Genomic DNA, 20,423 nt, shown 5'->3' with positions numbered 1-20,423 from the left:
TAATAGCACCCTCCCTCCCAGTAGACAACCAAAAATGTCTCCAGACAAAGCCAAACATCCCAAGGTGGAGTAGAAAAGGGAAGAAAACAAAATCACCCCAGTCTAGAACCATCAAGTTAAAGATGTAAGTTTTTTTCCCCAACCTCTCTGAATTCTACCCACAGATCCTATGGAGTCCCTGAACCCAAGGTTAAGAACACTGCTCTAGACCTACTACCTTCCAGTCTAGAAGAAATAGAGAGAAATTGGAGAGTGAGTTTAAACCACAATATAAGGTTATCAATTTATTTTTATACCTGGCTTTAATGTCCCTTATAGGGAAAAAAGAGCTCTCACAAATGTATGTAGAACCAAATAGAAGAAATATTTTACTGTGTCATTGATCATACTTTCTAAACTCTTCATTTTGAGGTTCTGAAAAGTTTAGAAAACTCCACTTTGGGTTTTTAAAGAATTTATCATTTAACAAAATCATATAATGATGGAATATTTCCAAACAACTATTTTCAAAATATACCATAGCTTGAGTGTTTCTAGAAAATCAACTGTTTTCTCTCATTATTTAAAAATAAAAACAAGAAGAAAACATGCTTCAGTAACAGTTGAAGAGTGTGTATGTACAAACCGTAAAACACTGATGAAAGAAATTGAAGATGACACAAATAAATGGAAAGCTATTCCATGCTCATGGATAGGAAGAATTAATGACCATACTACAAAGAGCATCTACGGATTCAATCAGATGCAATGCCTATCAAAATACCAATGGCATTTTTCACTGAACTAGAGCAAATAATCCTAGAATATCATCTTAGCAAATATCCTAGAACCACAAAAGACCCTGAGTAGCTAGAGCAATCTTGGGAAAGATGAACAAAGCTGGAGGTATCATGCTCCATGATTGCAAAGAGTACTACAAAGCTATGGTAACCAAAACAGTATGGTACTGGTACAGGAACAGATATATAGACCAATGGGAAAGAACAGAGCACCCAGAAATAAACCCATGCTTACATAGTCAATTAATATACAAAAAAGGAGCTACATGAAAAAGACTGAAACTGGATCACTGTCTTACACCATACACAAAAATAAACTCAAAATGGATTAAAGACCTAAACATAAGACATGAAACCATAAAACTACTGGGAAGAAAATAAAGGCAGTAAACACCTGAACATCAACATTAGAATTTTTTTTCAGGATATGTCTCTTCAGGCAAGGAAAACAAAGCAAAAATAAGTGGGATAACATCAAACTAAAAAGCTTCTGCCCAGCAAAGGAAATCATCAACAAAACACAAAGGCAACCTACTGCATGAAAGAATATGTTAGCAAATAATATACCTGATAAGGGGCTAATAAACAAAATATATAAAGAACTCATACAACTCAACACCAAAAAAACACAAATAATCCTATTAAAAATGGGCAGAAGACCTAAACCGACATTTTTCTGAAGAAGACCATACAAATGGCCAACAGACACATGAAAAGATGCTGAGCATCACTACTCTTTACAGAAATACAAATCAAAACTACAAGAGATATCACCTCACATCAGTCAGAATGGCCACAGTCCAAAAGACAAGAAATAACAAGTTTGGCAAGGATATGGAGATAAGGGAACCCTTGTACACAGCTGGTGGGATTGCAAATTGGTACAGCTGCTATGAAAAGCAGTATGGAGGTTTCTCAAAAAACCTAAAAATGGAACTAATATGACCCAGCAATTCCACTGCTGAGAATCTACCCAAAGAAAGCAAAATCATCATTACAAAAAGATATATGCACCCTTATGTTTACTGCAGCATTATTTACAATAGCCGAGATATGGAAGCAACCAAAATGTCCATTAATAGATGAATGGATAGAGAAGATGTGGTACTTACATATAACAGAATATTACTGAGCCATAAAAAAGAAATCTTTCCATTTGTGACAACATGGATAGACCTAGATAATATTATGCAAAGTGAAATAAGTCAGAGGAAGATGAATACTATATGATTTTACTTACATGTGGAATTGAAAAACAAAACAAAACTGAAATAGATTCAAACACAGAGAATGGACAGTTGGTTACCATGGAGGGAGAAGTAAAATAGGTGAAGGGGATAAAGTATAAACTTCAGATTATAAAATATAATTTGGTCACAAGGATGGTAGTATAACACAGAGGGTGTAGCTCATAATATTTTAATATCTTTGTATGGTAACAGATGGTAACTACATTTATCACGGTGAGCATTTAATAATGTATATAATTGATGAATCACTAGGTTGTTCATCTGAAACCAATACATTGGGTATAAACTATATTTCAATAAAAAATGATTATTAAAAAAAGTGTTTGTTTAACTGGTTAAATATTACTGCTAGTCACATGCCATTTCTAAAAAGATAAGAAAATTTGGAATGCTTTTTTTGTGTTGTCAAAGACAAAAACAAAAAAAATACATAGCATATTCTTAAGTTTAGCAACTCTTTTGAGTAGTTTTACGTATGGCTATGGAAGAGCTTGTTCTAAAAGTAGGAGGAAAAACCATCTCTGCATTTTGTTGTCTACTTATGGTTCCATTGTTAGGACTATCTTTCATCCAAGATATTATTTCTCCACATTTTAGATTAATTGGACATTTTGTGACAATTGGTTTAGTTAAAACTACATAACATGGTCTGTAAATCCAATCAACCACTCAGGTAAAGTAAATTACATCACAAGGATGAACTAAATGAAGGATACCACTATTAATGCCTTGTGCTTGCTTACTTATTTAAAATGTGACCATCTGATAAATGAACATGTGGTCTGACTGAAGATGTTAATACTAATCCTTATAATAAATATTAGTAAAGGTTCGTTTCTGTTTTCTTTAGATAAAAAAATGACTATTCCTTAAACTGGGTGGAATTTTACATAGGAGTCTGGACTTAATGCACAAGATTGTGGTGAGAAGTTATAGATTTTAAGACACTGGTGTTGAATACATCACTCGAGGAGAATATTACTGAGGACGGCCAAGTATAGAAACTAAGAGGATTTCAACATCTCTGAAGAAATAAATGAAAGATACTGTATAAATAATAGCTTGTGATAAAGAAGAAGGAACATCCAAGAAGGTGAGAGAAAAATCAGGAGAGAAATACCAGCTCAGAATTTGTAAATAATAAGGAAAAAACTTCCTTTAGATTTGGCAATTCAGAAGTGACCAGTCACATAAGAAAGCAATGTCAAGTCCAATAGTGGGAGTGAAATCCAGGCTGTACAGGCTGGAGTAACCTAGAAAGGTGAAGAAAATGGCTATTGTTTCAAGAGACTCAATTATGAGATTACAACACACAATTCCATTTTGATAGAAACACTTTATATAGCTACATATAATAAATGAAAAGGTATACAACATAATTTTTTAATAGCCACTGTATCTGCTCAGTGGGGTAACAGGCCTTCCCTGACCACCGTACTTAGGCACTTTCCCCCACCCAACACACACGCAGCCTTGTTACTCTCTACCACTGGCATTATAATTTATGATCTTTATAGCACTTTCCCAACTATAACTCATTTATTTACCTGCTTATTTACTGTCTCCTCTGCTATGTTGTAAACTTTGTTTCATTTGCCTTTCTATACCACACACAGCAGAGTCTAAATACTCACAAAAAGCGTGAATGTTCAATGAATGAATATTGTGAAAAATGAGGTAAGTACACACAAGCCATTAATAATGTCTCATATAGGTTCATGTACATTCAAACAATCTAAAAACAAAGTAAAAAATTCATTATCTTGTTTTATTGATTATCTGACATTCTAAAGTTTTGTTCTAGATCTTTACCTTTTTTATAGCAGAGTACACTTGTTTAGAAAACTGATTGTAGACATCTTTGACATTTATTAGTTGTGTACCCTTTGACAACTTTCTTACCTTCCTAAGTCTCAGTTTCCTCACTTGTAAAATGGGACAGCAATATTTTCCTCAGAGGAATGTTCTAAGATTTAAATGGAATGTAATTTACTTAACCTATGTAAGCTCATGGCACAATACTTGGCACACAGTAGATACTCAGTAAACCTCTTAAGTATAAACATCCAGACTGTACCATACAAAGTTCAAAATAAACGTAAACTTGAGGATCCTGAGCCTCCTCTACTGGTGTCCTTTACTTCAGTGCCCCTAGTTTGGGGAGGAGAGGAGGCAGCAAACTAGTATGTGCAGATACAATTTGCTATCAGAAAAGTAGCCAAAGCATAGAACAGTGGTCCTCAAAGCTATGCCAGTAAAAGGGGGGAAAAAAAAGAATATTGGAAAATGATGATGAAACTGGAACAGAAGCAATTGATGATAAAAACTATCCTTTTGGGAAAGAAGAAAAATGAGGCAGAGAGGCTGCAAATAATGCTTTGGAAGACATTAGAATAAAGGTCAAAGTTGAACGCATGGGAGCAGAGTGGATGAGATAAAAATTAAAGTCCCTGAGTTGGAAAGAACTTTAAAACATCATCTAGTTCAATTTCTAATACACGAATCCTTTCTATGAGGGGTTTTTCTGCCTCCACTTGAAAACCTTCAATAATGGAGAACTGACTACTTCAAAAGCAGATGGAATAACCTTACAGTAGTATGTAATACAATTAGAGTAGCTTTAGGAAAAAAATTCTTGTAATGAACAAACTCCTGCCTCCCTGAATTTTCCATCACTGTTCCTAGGTCAGTTATTACAGAAATAGTAAATATGTCTAGTCTTAGGAAAATAATATTACAAACAGAGAAAGTGCAGAAAAGGAGGACTAATGAGAGCAAGGGGTGGGACGAATACATTAAAGAAGAAAGGAAGAACGCAATCAGAAATACTATCCTTACAGAAGCAAAGGGACAAGTGTCGAGGAGGAGAGTGTGAACAGTAAGTCAAGATGCTGCAGAGAGAGGTCAAGGAGATTACTAACTTCAGAAAGGATACTGAATTAGAACAGTTTTAGGACAATGGTTGGGGCAGAGGCCAAATACCACAAGGGTTGTTAAGTAAGTGATTAATAAAGGCAACAAGATCAACATCTCTTTGGTGTTGAAAGAAGATAGTAAGAGTTGAGCAAGAATTTTTTAGGCCATTAGAGACCTGAGCATATGTGTAGGCAAACAGCATGAAAGCAACTAAAGAATGAGATTAAAAAGGAACAAAAAAAGTGGTGGAACAAGGACATGGGGAGAGAAGGAAGAGATACACATGGGAATGGGGTGGAGAGGTGGAGGCCAAGAGAAAGAGAAAAATCACACCCAGGGACTATGAGGTACTATAAACTATGCCCCACCTTGACGAAGACAGGGCTTTGTCAGGCAGCAGTGAGAAAATGAGCAAGCTGATTCAGAAAAGTTGCTTTCCATCATACTCTGCCTCATGCCTTTATGGAGAGGGAGGGACCCGGGCAAACCTGGATAGCCTCACTTCCACCACTAGTTCTGAAGATTCTCTGAAGTCCTAAGATCAAGAGTGCAGTGAAAGTATGTTATCAATGAAAGAAGGAAGGATGGCAGGGGAGTGAGAAACAATGGAATGACAGGAAGAATTACATCATCACAATATTTGACTAAAACACTATATAGTTCATAGTTGCTTGCTTTCATTCAGATTATTTTGTTGGTCTTCCAGAAAATACAGGAAACCATTTCTGAATGATTAAGTGAATGAATGAATCAATGATCTCCTATATGTGGATGAAGAAACAGGTTCAAGAGTTACTTGGTTTCAGACTATTTAGCTAATTAATTGTGAAGACAGGATTTGCATTCAGATCTTCTGATTCTAGTTTTCATGCCTCTGTATGACACTGCCTCTCCAAAAAAAAAAAAACCCCTAAACCTATGTGATTTCACTATTGCCCCTCCATCCATTTCAGGCACCCAGTGCTTTCCTCTCCTAACTCTTTTCCTCCTTATCAGAACAACTACTGACCTAATAACAATTATTTACACTAACAAATATTATTTTTCTCCTTGTTATATTAAAAATAAATGACAGCAATAATTAACATCTGACTGTGAAAAGAATTTTTAAGACAATTGTTTTAGGGCAGTTTTAAGTTCAAAGAATTTTATAAGACTAGGACTGCTAAAAACTATTCCTTAAGGAAAAAGATAATATACATTTTCATTAGTATTATTTACTATATTTCTCTTAGCAAATGATAATTCTTGAGCTGCAACATGGGACAAATATGCTACTATAGGCCATCATTTTAGCACTTTCAACAGGAAATGCGTAATGAATTCCAAATAATTAGAGAAGTTAATGAACTTTTATAGCATGTCTGTTTGTAATTTGAGAAGATACGGACGAAGTGGGAAATATTTTTACACTGGAGCTGGACAGAGGCAGAATTTTTTGCTACAACTTTGTATTTAAGTTTAGTACAAAAAGGAAAAAAATCCATAGCCAGTGCTATATTTTTTAAAAAGCAAACAAAAAATGGCAATTACCCCAAATTTACAAGTACTGACACATGCAAGGAAGAAAATGTAATCTCCTACCAAAGATCAACTTCTTAGAAATCAGTAGAGATGACTTTTTTTAGTAATAGTAATTTAAAATATCTCAAATACCTCATATTCTAAGAAGTACTTTCCACAACACGTTAGGAACTTTAAGAGCCCATTTCTGGTAAATGGTATGGTTAAGCATCCTCATACAACAATAGATACAAAAAGCACTATACTTCTACACTATTTAAGTATATAACTTATCACTTGATAAAACCTAGTATAATAGTTTTTTAAAGTACTGAAATTTTTAAAAATTGTATGTCACACATATTGCTCCTAATAATCTCAATAACAAAATTAAAATTTAAACATAAATATATGGGCTTTCAAGAAATACTAACAAATTAAGGTTGTCATATAAGTAAGTACTTGCCTATTTATCTTGGGTATTAAAGGACTGTGGAAGAAGTTAGAGTTGCACTAATCTAACTTGTTTTTTCCTTACATTACCATTTGACATTATAAGACCCTGTGCCTTGCAAGAAACTGAATACATGTGTTTCCTTAAGTTTCTTATTTGCTTTCGATCTGGTGACAAGAAGAAACAATAAGGAATAATCTTGGCTAAAAAGATAAAAAGTGTAACTATTTGTAATATTAAATTTAAATATTTTTAAATGGCTATGAAATAAGTGGTATTTCCTTATCAGGAAATAAAATCATAAATATCCTCAAATAACGTATATACAGTTGACCACTGAAAAACATGGGTGAGAACTGAACAGGTCCACATATATGCAGATTTTTTCAATAAATACACTGGAAAATTTATTGGAGATTTGAGACAATTTGAAAAAAATTTTCTCTAGCTTACTTTATTGTAAGAATACAGTATATAGTACAGATAACATATAAAGTAAGTGTTAACTATTTCTAGTGTCAGCAAGCCTTCCAGTCAACAGTAGGCTATTAGTAGCTAATTTTGGAGGAGTCAAAAATTATACACACATTTTCAACTACATGAGGGAAGGGGAATCAGTGCCCCTAACCCTTGTGTTGTTCAAAGGTCAACTGTATACGTTTTAAATCTAGACTTATTCAAAATAAAAGCCAAGTCTTTTTCCCCAGCACTCATGAGACAATTAATACACTAAAACACATAATGACAGCAGCCACTGAAATTAAGTAAGGGTCAGAGGCCCAGAATTTAATGATAAAACTGTGCTGTGATAAAATCTGTCTCTAGCATGTAAAAAAGAAAACCAAATATAATGTGACAGTTTATTTTAATTTGGGTTTATTAACATGACTATAATAGTGACATTTCTGTCAAATTGAATTAGAACACTAGTATTCTGTTCTTAGTGTCTTAGCCAAAGATTAGCAAATAAATTCTATATGCATTCAAAGTTAGTGGAGAATACATACGTGTTAAATATGTAAAACTTCAGATACATTAAAATGCGTGCAAAAAAAAGTAAATTTAAAATAAAATCTGTATAATCTATTCTACCTTGAAAACACTTACTGGAAAAAATTATGTATTATATATTCCTAAGAAGAACAAAAATGACACTATTGATTCTTCAGAATAAAAATGACAAAGATACATTGTTTTGGGTTATCCCTGCCTTTCTACTTCTTTCCAGAGTAGAAATAATCTAGTTTTAACAATCTATCCTTATTAGTAAAATACATTTTATATCTGGGTCCCAGATGTTAATGTATATAAAATATATTTATATATTTTATATATATGTGTACATACACATACATGTGTATATATATATATATATATATGAAAATATATGTGTATTTAAAATATATTTTATAAAAGGCAGGGTCTTCAAATAATCTAAACAATTACTCAATAAATATTAAGTAACAATAAAGATAAGTTTTCAAGGAGTCTTCTTTTTAGAGAAAAGAAAGCAAAATAGCTAGAAACTTATCTGCAGTGAGTCAGTAAATGGTTCAAGAATAAAAATATTAAGTGTTAGTTTAATGTATAAATAACTATAAACTTCATTACTACTATAACCCCAAACCAACAAATCAATATTTTAATTAATCAGTCACTGCTTGGCATTTACCTCTACACCCCTCCCACTTATCTGGGTCTCAGCCTAGTTCTGCCTTACTAGTTTTTCTACTTTAGCTTCGATCCTCTTGTCAATTACTTCAACAGTCTCCCTTGCATGTTCAATTCTCTTCTCTCTCATCCATCTTCAAATACAACCTGTCTTGCTTTTGTTCCTGGCTGCAGAACACTGGCAGCGAAAACTTACATAAAACATGCAGATTATAAATTTATGAGTTCCAATTACAGACGAGGACCTGCTCAGCAGTCCTTTCACTTATTTACCCTGCAACACATTTCTAACTCCCACAGTATTTATAACAAACTTCCATCACTCTCCTTATGTCCCCTAGTTTACCGTCATTAATCCCATGCTCAAAAAGTAACTTTTTACTTCACACCAAAAAGAAAATCCTAAAATATGACTTCTTCTCTCTATACCCAATCTTACCTAATTCTCACCTATGCACAACTCCTAACTTTCTGAGGTACTTTTTTCCAGTTAATCTCCCAACCAGCTGTTGTTGATCTCACCTCTCGTTCATCTGAGACCCTGTTCTATTGATTATTCCCTGACTCTCCTATCTTCTATCTCATCATCCCATCAAAAAAATGTTCAAGTACCAAATTAAAGTTATTTCTGTCAACTCTATCTCCTCAGGCTACTTCTTCTTGCCCCCACTTCAGTGACAAACCTCTATTCTCTCTTTGGTCTACCTCCTCAGCAATCAGTCTTCCATCTTTTCCACTCACTTGTCTCTGGAAAAGGTGAGGAATGACCTGATTTCTAAATTCAGCTGCCTATATTCAGTCTGCATTCTACTTGACCTCATTCTCTCGAAAGTCAATAAAGATAATGTAAGTAGAATGAAATAGAAAATCTCCATTTGTAATCCTCCAAAACAATGATTGATTAAAGCAAGGATCATTAATAGATGCTAAAACCATTGATTTAAAAAGTTATTAGGAACATGGTATTTACATGGCTATGAACTATCATATCACCCTATCAATTATTTATTAATTGAATAGTAGACAGATCTGTCAGGTCCCACCTTTAGCAAGTGACCAAGCTAGAATCACCAATAGGGAGACAATCTTATATTACATGCTTCCTTATGTGATAAAGTGGTAACTATACATATCATTTGCGTGGTATTCTTGCCAGAAATACTTGACCAGAAGCTAATCATAAAGAAGCACACTAATTCAGAATACTGAATACACTTGAGAACAAATGCCTCTATTTTTTTTTTTGAGAGGGCATCTCTCATATTTGTTGATCAAATGGTTAACAACAGTAAAATTCTGTATAGGGGACTCAATGCACAATCATTAATCAACCCCAAGCCTAATTCTCAACAGTCTCCAATCTTCTGAAGCATAATGAACAAGTTCTTACATAGTGAATAAGTTCTTACATGGTTAACAGTGCAAGGGCAGTCATATCACAGAAACTTTCAGTTTTGATCATGCAAAATCATGAACTATAAACAATCAAGTCAGATATGATTATTCATTTGATTTTTATACTTGATTTATATGTGAATCCCACATTTCTCCCTTATTATTATTATTATTATTTTAATATAAAGGCTGAAGTGGTAGGTAGATGCAAGATAAAGGTAGAAAACATAATTTAGTGCTGTAAGAGGCAAATGCCTCTACTTTTCAAAGGGCAAACCAAAGAAGAGGCAGTGGGACTAGTCCAGATTGGGGAAGACTAAAGAGACATACCAGCCAAATGCAATGCATGAACTTTGACTGAATATGCATTGAGGGGAAAAATGCTATAAAGAACTTGAGGACAAATAGGGAAGTTTATACATGATACAGAGGCTCATATTAAGTAATTGTTGATTCTTAGGTGTCAAAATGCGATTATGGTTGTGTAAGAGAATGTCCCTGTAATTGAAAGATGCATGATTACATACTTAGGGGTGAAGAGACATGATATTTACAGGCTGTATTCAGGTTTGGCAAAAGAGAGATGTGTGTGCATGTGTACACGCTTGTGTGTGTTTACATGTTTATGTATGTGTGTGTAGGTGTTCACTCTACTATTCTCTCAATTTTTCTGTGGGTTTAAAATTTTTCAACAACAATAATAATAAAAAACCAATGAAGGCTTACCAAGAACTGAAAATAAGAAGAAATGATCCAGAGAAAGGAAGGGGAGGAAGAGTGTGATAAGGAGAACATGCCAAGAATAGGGAAGAGTATGTGCAAAGGCTTAGAGGGAAAGGAGAGCCTATTTCCAGAAACCACAAGTAATTCAGTATATCTGAAAAAAATTACATATTTGGGGAGAAGGAGGGAGCTGTGGAGGATCATGAGGCTAGAAAGATAAAGTGGGAAAAGAACTTGAACAAATTCATAAATCTGTTAAAGGAATAAGGAATGTGGATTTCATCATGAAGGTAAAAAAAAGTCACAGAAATAACTTAAGTTGAGAAATGACATAATCAGATTTGCCCTTTAGAAAGATCACTGATTATAGCACAGGGAATGGACTGGAGAAGACTAAGACTAGCAGAAACCAGAAAGGGAATTTACAGTAATCTAGGTTAGAAATGACAGTAAACTAAACTCTGATAATGGTAGAGGAGATGGAGAAAACTGGATAGATTCCAGATCTTTCTCCTGTCCTAAACTCTCTTCAGTGTCCCACACCCAAATTTATAACTGCTTGCTGGGCATCCTCGCCTACAAGTCTCACGGATAACTAGAATTTAATATCCAAAACTTAAACTCATTATCTACCATCTTAACCCGCTTTCTCCACCTGCCAAAAATTTATTCTTTCCCTAGCTCAGTTAATGACAACACCATCTATGTAGTTTCCCAAGCTAGAAACTCCAGAGCCAACCTTACTCCCTAACCTCTCTACATTTCTTCAATTTCTATATCAACTTGGGCTGTCCTATGGATTCTACCTCCAAAATTCATCATATATCCATCCCTTGCTTTCCATTCCAACTGTCACTGCCCTAGTTCAGGATTTTATTTACAGATTAAGATTATTGTGAGAATCTCCTGCCAAAGTCCTTCTTCATTCCTAACCTCACTGAACTTCAGAATCATCTTTCTAAAATTCAGATCTGATCAGGTCACTCACCTTAAATATTCTTTGATAGTGGTGTATATGTATATGTATCAAGTCTAAAAACTCTTTACAACCTGTACCCAATCTACACCTGTTTATAGCCAAATAACACACACACAATAAGAACAGGACATGAACTTTCTTGATGTCATTACTATGATTTCAAAATTTTACTGTATTTACTCTGCAGGAGAAAACCACCATAAAATATCATGCATCACCACAATATTCATATACAAAACACCCACTCTCTGAACTCCCTTTTAGTTAAAAAACCAAGTGTTTGAATTTAAAATTTTCCAAATCAGTAGCATTTTTTTTGCCATGAAAATGTCCCCCAACTTTCTAAAATCCAATTTGTTTAGAGCCATCATATTAAAAAAAAAAATACCTACCACTACCACCCCCATGTCTTAATCTAAATATTGTCTTCAACTAGTCTACCCTCATGCTACCCCAGAAAAATTTCCCTGAACTGCTGGAATTCTGTTACCTCAAGTCTTAATGACTGTGAAGGAAAGATGAACAGTTAACAAAGTTGTAAGTGATTACATTTTTCCCATTCTTTACATATATTTTAGTTAATTCAACTTTAAGTTTACAGCACAATGATGGACTACTAGACATGTAGGAAAATCAAAGCACCTCTTTTTGTGTAAAAAGGTGTAGAAATGTAATGGAAAAAGAAATCTAGAAAGAGAGGAGATTTGCAAATAGTGAGAGGGCTTAAAAAAACCTATTTCTTCAGTTAAATCCTCTCATTTGAAGAGAAATTATCAGTGGTAGAATACCCTTCAAATATAAAGGAAGCCATGAATACTAAATGAAGACAGAAGTAATTATTCCCAACAAGGGAATTAATCCAGATAACCATAGCTCACTCTTGAAGAGGCTAAAATTTTTGCACAGATGTCACTTCTGAAAAATGTAATTTTCATGACTTTTCAAATAGCATATTTTGAAAGCAAGGTAAACTTTTCTTGATCACTCAATTTCACCATTATAATAATCAGTTATTACACTGTGCTACAATAGTGATACTTCAGGTGCTACTCAAGTCAGCCCTATATTAAAGAGCTTCTGAATATGGTGATAACACTAGTTTTTTTACTAGTTTGTCAGCAATAGATTTTTAGAATTTCTCTCTTCTCCCTAGAGAGGCTATCAGTCATCACTATCTCTGCCTTTCTATCTATATTCCTGCCTTTGGTACCTCTACAGTCCTTTCTAATTTGATTCTTCTGAAAGAGTAGCTAACTTTTTTTTTAATTAAGGCATAATTGACATATATTAGTTTCTAGTGTAGTAACTAATTCTTAAACTAACTCTTACAGTATTTTATGGTTGACAGCTTCTAAATACATATTCTTCATTTATATCTCACAATAACTTTACAATATAGAAATTGTCACTATTCCTATTTTATAGATGAGAAAATTGAGGCTCAGAAAGACTGAATAACTTATCTCAGGTTATAAGGCTGGTAAACAGAAAAAAGTGATTCCCAACCATCAATCTTTTCTTCTTTCATCAACAAATTAAACTTGTTAAAAACTAAATAAGGGTCAAAGTAGGCCCTATAAGAAAAAGGGAAAAAAGATGATACTCATACAAAAGCATTGGATTTTTTTGGACACTCACAACATACATTTCAATTAATTAATTAAAATACTTATCTTACTTCTCTCCTTTCTTGGCAGCTGAAACTACCAGGAAAAAAAATCACTTCTAGATAAAGAGAACTGTACTATGTATCTACTGCCAATTTATGCACCAGGAAAGAACAATTCCAAACATAATATTTGTTCAAATGTGCACTAAAATAAGTCTGCCATTTCCTGAAAAAAAAAAAAAATTTTCGTCAGATTTGAAGACACCTAAACAAGGCTGAAGAATATCTGCATTGTGTCACTAATAGATTTCATCTTACTTTTTCCTCAACTGCCTCCCACTGCAAAGACAGAATTGCTAGAGGACCTAAAGGGTTTAATCTATTCCACCAACAGTGCGCACTGAGAATACTTTCCCACCTGGTGGAGCACCTCAGGTGCTTACAAGAATCATGCAAGCCACAGATTGAAAACGATGCTATAGGCATTCTGGGTTAGAGAACTTTGTTCTGTGTGAAAGGTGGGGTGGGGTAGTATATGTCCTGTGCACTGTACAATGTTTTGCAATATAGATACCAACAGCACCCTACCTGCAGCTGTGACAATAAACAACAACAAAAACATGTTTCCAGACACTGCCAAATGTCCCTTGGATTGCAAATTCACCCCTGTGAGAACCACTGATTTATATGTTAGGGTCCTGGATATTTGAAGAAGTGAGGCCTCCAACCAGCCCTGTTAATTATAATTTTTTAAAGTTAATTTTGTTTTTAAAATTTGGATTTTTAAATATAAGATGGCAATAGTACAGAAAGATAGCTTAAAATATAGATATACCATCCTCCATTATTAAAGGATTTTGTAACATGGATTTCATCTACCTGGATTCATTTAGTCTCCCTCACCCCCATCCCAAAATGGAGAAATGTCCAGTTCTTTCCCTACTCTAAGTAAAATGTCAAATACGTACACACATACATAAGAGAACCTAAACAGTTCTAACTTGCAAATTCCCATTTCTTGCCTTACATGGCCACACTGTGGTTCATGAGTCACAGTCCCTAAGATTCAAGTTTCCACTCCAAATTTCCTCACCTGGTTCCTGCCATCTATTTGTGAAGCAAGCAGGAAGAAAGCTGATGACCTTTAAAGTCTTTTCCTCCTGATACCCTAACATTCAATGGCAAAAACCCTCCTTAAATTTTTACTTATTGACTCCCAGCTGACCAGACCACCTTTTGTGATTGCTGAAGCCATTCATGCTAACGTTTCTCTTTCTCCGCAGGTTATATTAATCTATGCTGAGTAGAACCAAACAGTATGTTAGTGGTTTAAAACATTGTTTATTAATACCAGTGGGCAGTTAAGTGCCTATTCTCCAACTCAAAAAAAAATTTTTGTAATATGTAAATTGCTTAAAAGAAAAACTTTTCAAGAAGGTATGAACGGATGAACCATAATAGGCAAATACTGAGAAGGAATTTAAATAGAATAATGGTCGCCTAGGTCTGGGGATGAGGTGGGGAGACTGGGGAGTAACTGCTAATGGGTAGGTTTCTTTTTGGGGTGATGAAAATGTCCTAAACTAGGTTATGAGGATGTTTGCACAAGTCTGTAAATATATTAAAAGTCATTGAATTTTACACTTTAATTAAAAGGTGTACTTTTATTCAAAGTTGTAAAAAGCTAAAAGCTGAAAAGGGAAATTTTAATCAAGTTTTGATAAGAAAAGGAAAGTGATTAACAACAAACTCTGTAAAGTTTGCCAATTCCATGAGTTATTTAAGATTTTATTTTAATTCTGACATAAAAACTTACTACCTGTCCGGAAATAAATTTTAACTTCTCTGGAAAAAAAAAAATGCAAATTTAATCAACTTTCCTAGTAAACTCTGGATAATTTGAAAACAATGAAAAACATTTCATATGTTTTCAATGTTGGTTTCAAATGCTAGAGTAACAATACTTTCACAAGAACAAAATGTGAATATCATCACCCTACCAACAACAAAACATGGACAGTCTTCTGTTGTGATGCGCTTTATAAAGAAAATTATTAAGTCATTTTTCATTTCTTTTAAAAAGTGATCCTCAGACTGTAATGTCTTTCTGTAATTCTTAAGTTATGAAAGCATAATTCAAAGATAGGAAAATCACAATTGCAAACATCTAATCCCCCAAACCCCAATTTGCATATATTGATCATTTTTACCAAAGCTTATCATGAGCAATAATGATCACTATGAACCATCAAGTAATACCTATTTCTAGGAAATCAGACTATGACTGCAATAGAAATCCCATCATTTCATCTGTTCCATAATAACTGCTTGGAAATCATTAAAGCTCTCAAAGCACTTTTCCAATTTGAACTCTCCATCAGATTTATAAAAGTCAACCTGAAATATCCATTAAAATCTGCAGTTTAAGTTACCACAGTAACACAGTTCTCAGTATACTATCATGGTATCACTTGCCTTCTAAAGTATTTGCCATTAAGACTGCCCTGGGGTTTGACGAATCAAAAGGAGCCAATTAAAAAGAAAAACACTGCGAATAATTTAAATCCTCAACAGTAAGGAGAGCCTCAATAAAGACCAAAAAAACAGAGCTGGTTAAAAGGGGGATTAAAAAACAGAATGCAACCCGGGTCAGCCAAAATTCTAAAAATACCATCCTGAACTCGGCACATGGACAAACCAATAAAGTGATTAATTATAACGGGCAGGCAAAAAGTTCCCTTGTCAACGACCAGGGGACAAGGGAGGCCTGTCTCTCTTCAATGCAGAGATGGAAAGAAGCAGAACTAAAGAAAATTATTGAACAAATTATTGCGAGCTAAACTGCCAAATTGCAAAACACCCGAGTTATTCTTTGGATTAGCCTTCCCCAGCAAGATAAATTATTTAAATTTAAATTATTCCAGCGGGCTCAAAAGGTGGCTAAGGATTCGGCTGGGAAAAGAGGGAAAGTTTGGGAACAGCATCTACGGAGGGTGGTGGAAGTTCCAGAGCCCAGATCCCGGAGCGGGGCGACAGCCGCTTCTGAGGCCGCCAACTGGACCTGGGAACCACCGCTGCCGGCCCGGATCCCGGAGGGTGAGTGAAAAGGAAGAGGAGGAGGTGGCCGAGAGGAGAACGGAAGCTTAAGCACCGGTCAGTTCTGACCGAAACTGCCCACTGCGGGCCGGGGAGGAGACAGAGGGGTGGGGTCCCGGTCCCTCTCCCCACAGGAGGCCGGGTGAGTGTGGGCCGCGAAGCGCTGGGGTCTGAACCGGGCCGGTCCACACCTACCTGCGGGTCCCGGGCAGCCTCCCTAGAGCGAGGCCTAGTGCATCGCCGCCGCCTTCAGCCTTCCACGTCGCGCCGAGGTTGCTGCTCCGCGGCCGCCGCCGCCCGGAGCCCGGCCGGGCCCAAGCCCGGCTTCCCGCCCGCGCCCCACGCCCGCTGGCCCGTCGGCCGCGGGAGCACCGGGCCGCCCTCTTGTGCCCAGCTCCGGGGTGAGAGGCGGCAGCGGCGGCTCCCTCACGTCTCTCCCGGGTGTTCTGTCAACCAGCAGTTTCCCCCGGGTCCGCAGCGCCGCCTCCGCCGCTGCTGCCACCGCCTCTCCCACATCCCCGGCCTCCACAGGAGCCGCCGCCGCCGCCGCCGCCGCGCCGCGACCACTACCCCTAGCGCCCCTGCTCCCTGCTCCCTGCTCCACTGCTTCCCCTCAGCCCGCCGGCCCGCTTCGGCCGGGCCAGGTCCGGGAGACAGCGCCGGAGGCCGCCGCGAGGCCGCCGCAGCCCCCAGCCCACAATCCACCGCGCGGCTCCGCTGGGGCGGGAGGGCCGGGGCCGGGGCCGGGGCCGGGGGAGCGCTCGCCGCCTCGGTAGAGGATTTGCCGCGCGGGCGCCGCGGATGCTGCCGGCATCCCCCAGGGCGGGAAATAACCCAGCGCGGCTCCCCCGCGCCTCCTCCAATAGTCCTCCGAACAAACCCATAAACCCACGCTGAACTCTACTTTACCCCACAACCCTTCCCCAACCCCGAGTTGTTCTCAGGAACACCTAGTGCCGCCTTCCGCCTTCCCTGGGACTGGGCGGTGATCCCTCAGCGTGGCCCTCCGCCCACCCCCCAAACCAACCGACTCCAAACGCCCCTGAGTCACCCAAGACCTATTAAAGTAGATACTTCTACAACACCCCACCTCTCCTTTCAACTCCTCAAAGTGAACGTTGTTCAGAGATTCCCAAATAAATGTCATTTTAAAGGTTGAAGGTCATCCCCCCACTCGCAACAGCCCTCTGGAATCTAGAGAGGGCCTTGTCTCTGTTGAAGCCGTCCCTCACCAAGTCCTCGTCTAAGGTATCCCCTAGTTCCAGGCCTTCCTCCCAGGCACTTATACTTCTCTGCCGTTTAAATCAGTTATTCCTGCTATTTGACTGAAATACTTGAAATATGTGTGTATTATTAATACATCCTTGTGATTCTTAGCAGTAATCCAATTCAGCTTGGCTTCACAAGGCTTGGAATCTCAATCCAATAAAACACAATCCACAAGAAGAGAGCATCTCAGAATGTTTCTAAAAAGAGAAAAAAGAGCCCTCAGTCATTTGAGTGGTCATATCTTGATTTTAGGAAGATTTCTTTCAATTTTGAAACTATTTCTTTGCCTAAAAATATCAAAGTTTTAGGAATGTGTAAGAGTGTGTTTTAACAAATCAAAGGTGAAAATCTAATTCTTAGAGTGGATACTGAAAAAAGTTGATATAAGTTTCACTTCTAAGAAGTCACTCTGAAAACTGCAAATATAACTGAAATATTTTACCCACTAACAAGCTAACTTGGGGAAAGGGCAGGACAAAAGACAAAGAAGCAACAAAAATAGTTGAGAGGAAAGTCTTACATTATGTTTTCCTAGATTCAATTCTCTGCAATTTTGTATTAAGGAAAGTAAGAACATCAATCCCCAATATGATATAAATTTAACTATAAAATAATAAAGAAATCTTCCTAAATCCCCAATCTCATTTAAAACCAGATGAGTTTATATTTTGAAAATATTAAGGAAAGAGTCACCAAATTTCATCTAAGGCCAGAGAGGAAAATAATTTCACTTTAAGTCTATAATCAGTTCATAGATTATACTAAAAAATGGATTTAGCAAGTTCCTGTATTTTGAACATGCATAAGGAAATCAACAACAGTTCAAAAGCTGCCTTAAACCTGGCAGTCTGGCCTTTGAAAAAGTATTCACATTTATACACCTCACCTTGTTCCAAAAAAGATTCCAAGTTGCTCTAGTTGGCACTTGGATTAAAAAATAGTCCTGAGGTATTTTATAGGCACTAGAACAAGACAGACTGGTTTGCTTTCCTCAATATCCATCTGTAGATAACATACCATAGGAAGAAAATACACTTTGAGTATTGTGCTTAGTTTCAGGGATCCGACATGATGTTTACTTTTACTTTTCCAAAGAACAATTCATAATAATGAATCTAAACAGAAAAGTAAATCCTGATGATCAGGTTTGTCAGAAGCAAAAAAAAAAAACTTAACTAGACAAGTAATTAAAGGTAGAAAAATTTCAAATTAATTAATCATACTCATTTGTTATCCCTTGAATCATTTCAGTATTAGAAAGAAAAGCCACATCACAAGTAAATATGCATAGATATACTCTTAGTGTTCATTTTCAGAAAGCACAGATGACAGAAAATTAAGGAAAACAGAGACATCATCGACTTCCAAAGAAGCAAATATGAAGAAAATATTTAGCCACTATATTACTAACACTGTATTTATCATTACATTTATTAAACCTGTTAAGAATTATGAATGGATGATGGTCATACAGGGTCGTATGTTCTCATAAGAAGAATGGGCAAGTTTTCTAATGCTGTAATGCCTATAAAAGGCCTGTGCTTATGTTTACTCTATGTTCAGTGCATATTTGTGTGCATGGCAGTATCAAGGTTAACATACCTACTACTCAATGAATATCATTTTTAATGACTCATTTGACAGAAACTGTACATTCATATGCCAATATAAATGCAGAAGGGCAAGGAGGCACTGATAAAAGTAACAATCAGAGAAACTATTTTGTAATTTAGACATGAGCACTTGCCCCTCTTTTTTCCACAGCAGCAGACCTTAAATCTATCAAATGGAAACCCATTCAAGTTCTCTAACCTACTCCATAGCTAAGTATATAAATTACATTGTGTATTCAGTATAAATTATCTTTGGTAAGCAAAATACATATGTACTTATGAGATGAAAGGATTATGCTGATGGTAGTTTCATCAGGGTTTGGTTTTTGATCCAATGCCCTGAATTATTTTATCTATCATATTTAAGCTGTTTTAAAATGTTATAATGTTTAAAAACCAGTTTATAATAATAGAATTGGAACCCAAAACTGTGTTTTAATATCTCTTCATATCTAATGTAGGACTATCTTAATGTAGGAAGGGCAAAACTTTCCCATTTACTTTGTTGTATAAGACATTACAACTATATGTGGGTATAAGCACACTAGAAATTTTACAATATTCCACATTATAATAATAATACACTGTATGATTGTTAGGAGTAATAAACAAGTTTTCAACATACCATCGTCTGTTTTCTAAATCAGCTGCTCAATTACTTTGGAAACAATTATTTAACTCTATTAAATTTCTCTGTTAAATTTATCTTTGACTTTGATACAGCATTTTGACTATCATGATAATAGTAGTTACTATTTACTAAGAAATTACTGTGCTCTAAGCACAGGGAAAACCAAGGTAGTGTGGTGTATTAATTTTCTATTGCTTTGTACACACTTAGCAGTTTAAAATAACACGTAATTATATGTTACAGTTTCTGTGAGTCGTGAATTCCAGGGACAGCTTAGCTTGGTCTGCTCAGGGTCTCATAAGGCTGAAATCAAAGCATCAGTCAGGCAGTGTTCTCATCTGGAGGTTTGACTGGGGAAGAATCTGCTCCCAGTGCCAGTTGGGTTGTTGGCAGAATTCCTTTTCTTGCAGTTGTAGGACTGAGAGGTCTAGCTTCTTGTTACCTAGAGGCTGTCCTTAGCTCCTAAAGGCCACATATAGTTCCTTGTCATGTAGATTGTCCCAATATGGCTGCTTACTTCATCAAACCAGCAAGG

General features: G+C 36.3%; 1 protein-coding gene across 5 annotated transcripts in view; it reads right to left on the bottom strand.

Moving 5' to 3' along the window:
- Positions 1–17,057, bottom strand: part of VPS54 (VPS54 subunit of GARP complex) — a 113,237-nt gene extending 96,180 nt beyond the window's left edge. For 4 of the 5 annotated variants that reach the window (XM_036996646.2, XM_017673991.3, XM_036996647.2 and 1 more), the window contains exon 1: positions 16,571–17,053. The gene's annotated coding sequence lies outside the window, so the exon portion shown is untranslated. Of the gene's footprint in view, positions 1–16,570 lie in introns of all 5 variants that reach the window. The other variant, XR_005055428.2, reaches the window with a different exon arrangement.
- Between the last annotated feature and the right edge of the window lie 3,366 nt (positions 17,058–20,423).

Source organism: Manis javanica, chromosome 1 (assembly GCF_040802235.1).
Source record: "Manis javanica isolate MJ-LG chromosome 1, MJ_LKY, whole genome shotgun sequence".
In the NCBI taxonomy this organism is placed as follows: Eukaryota; Metazoa; Chordata; class Mammalia; order Pholidota; family Manidae; genus Manis; species Manis javanica.
Note: the sequence above shows the minus strand (reverse complement) of the source record. Positions and strands in the feature narration are given on the sequence as shown.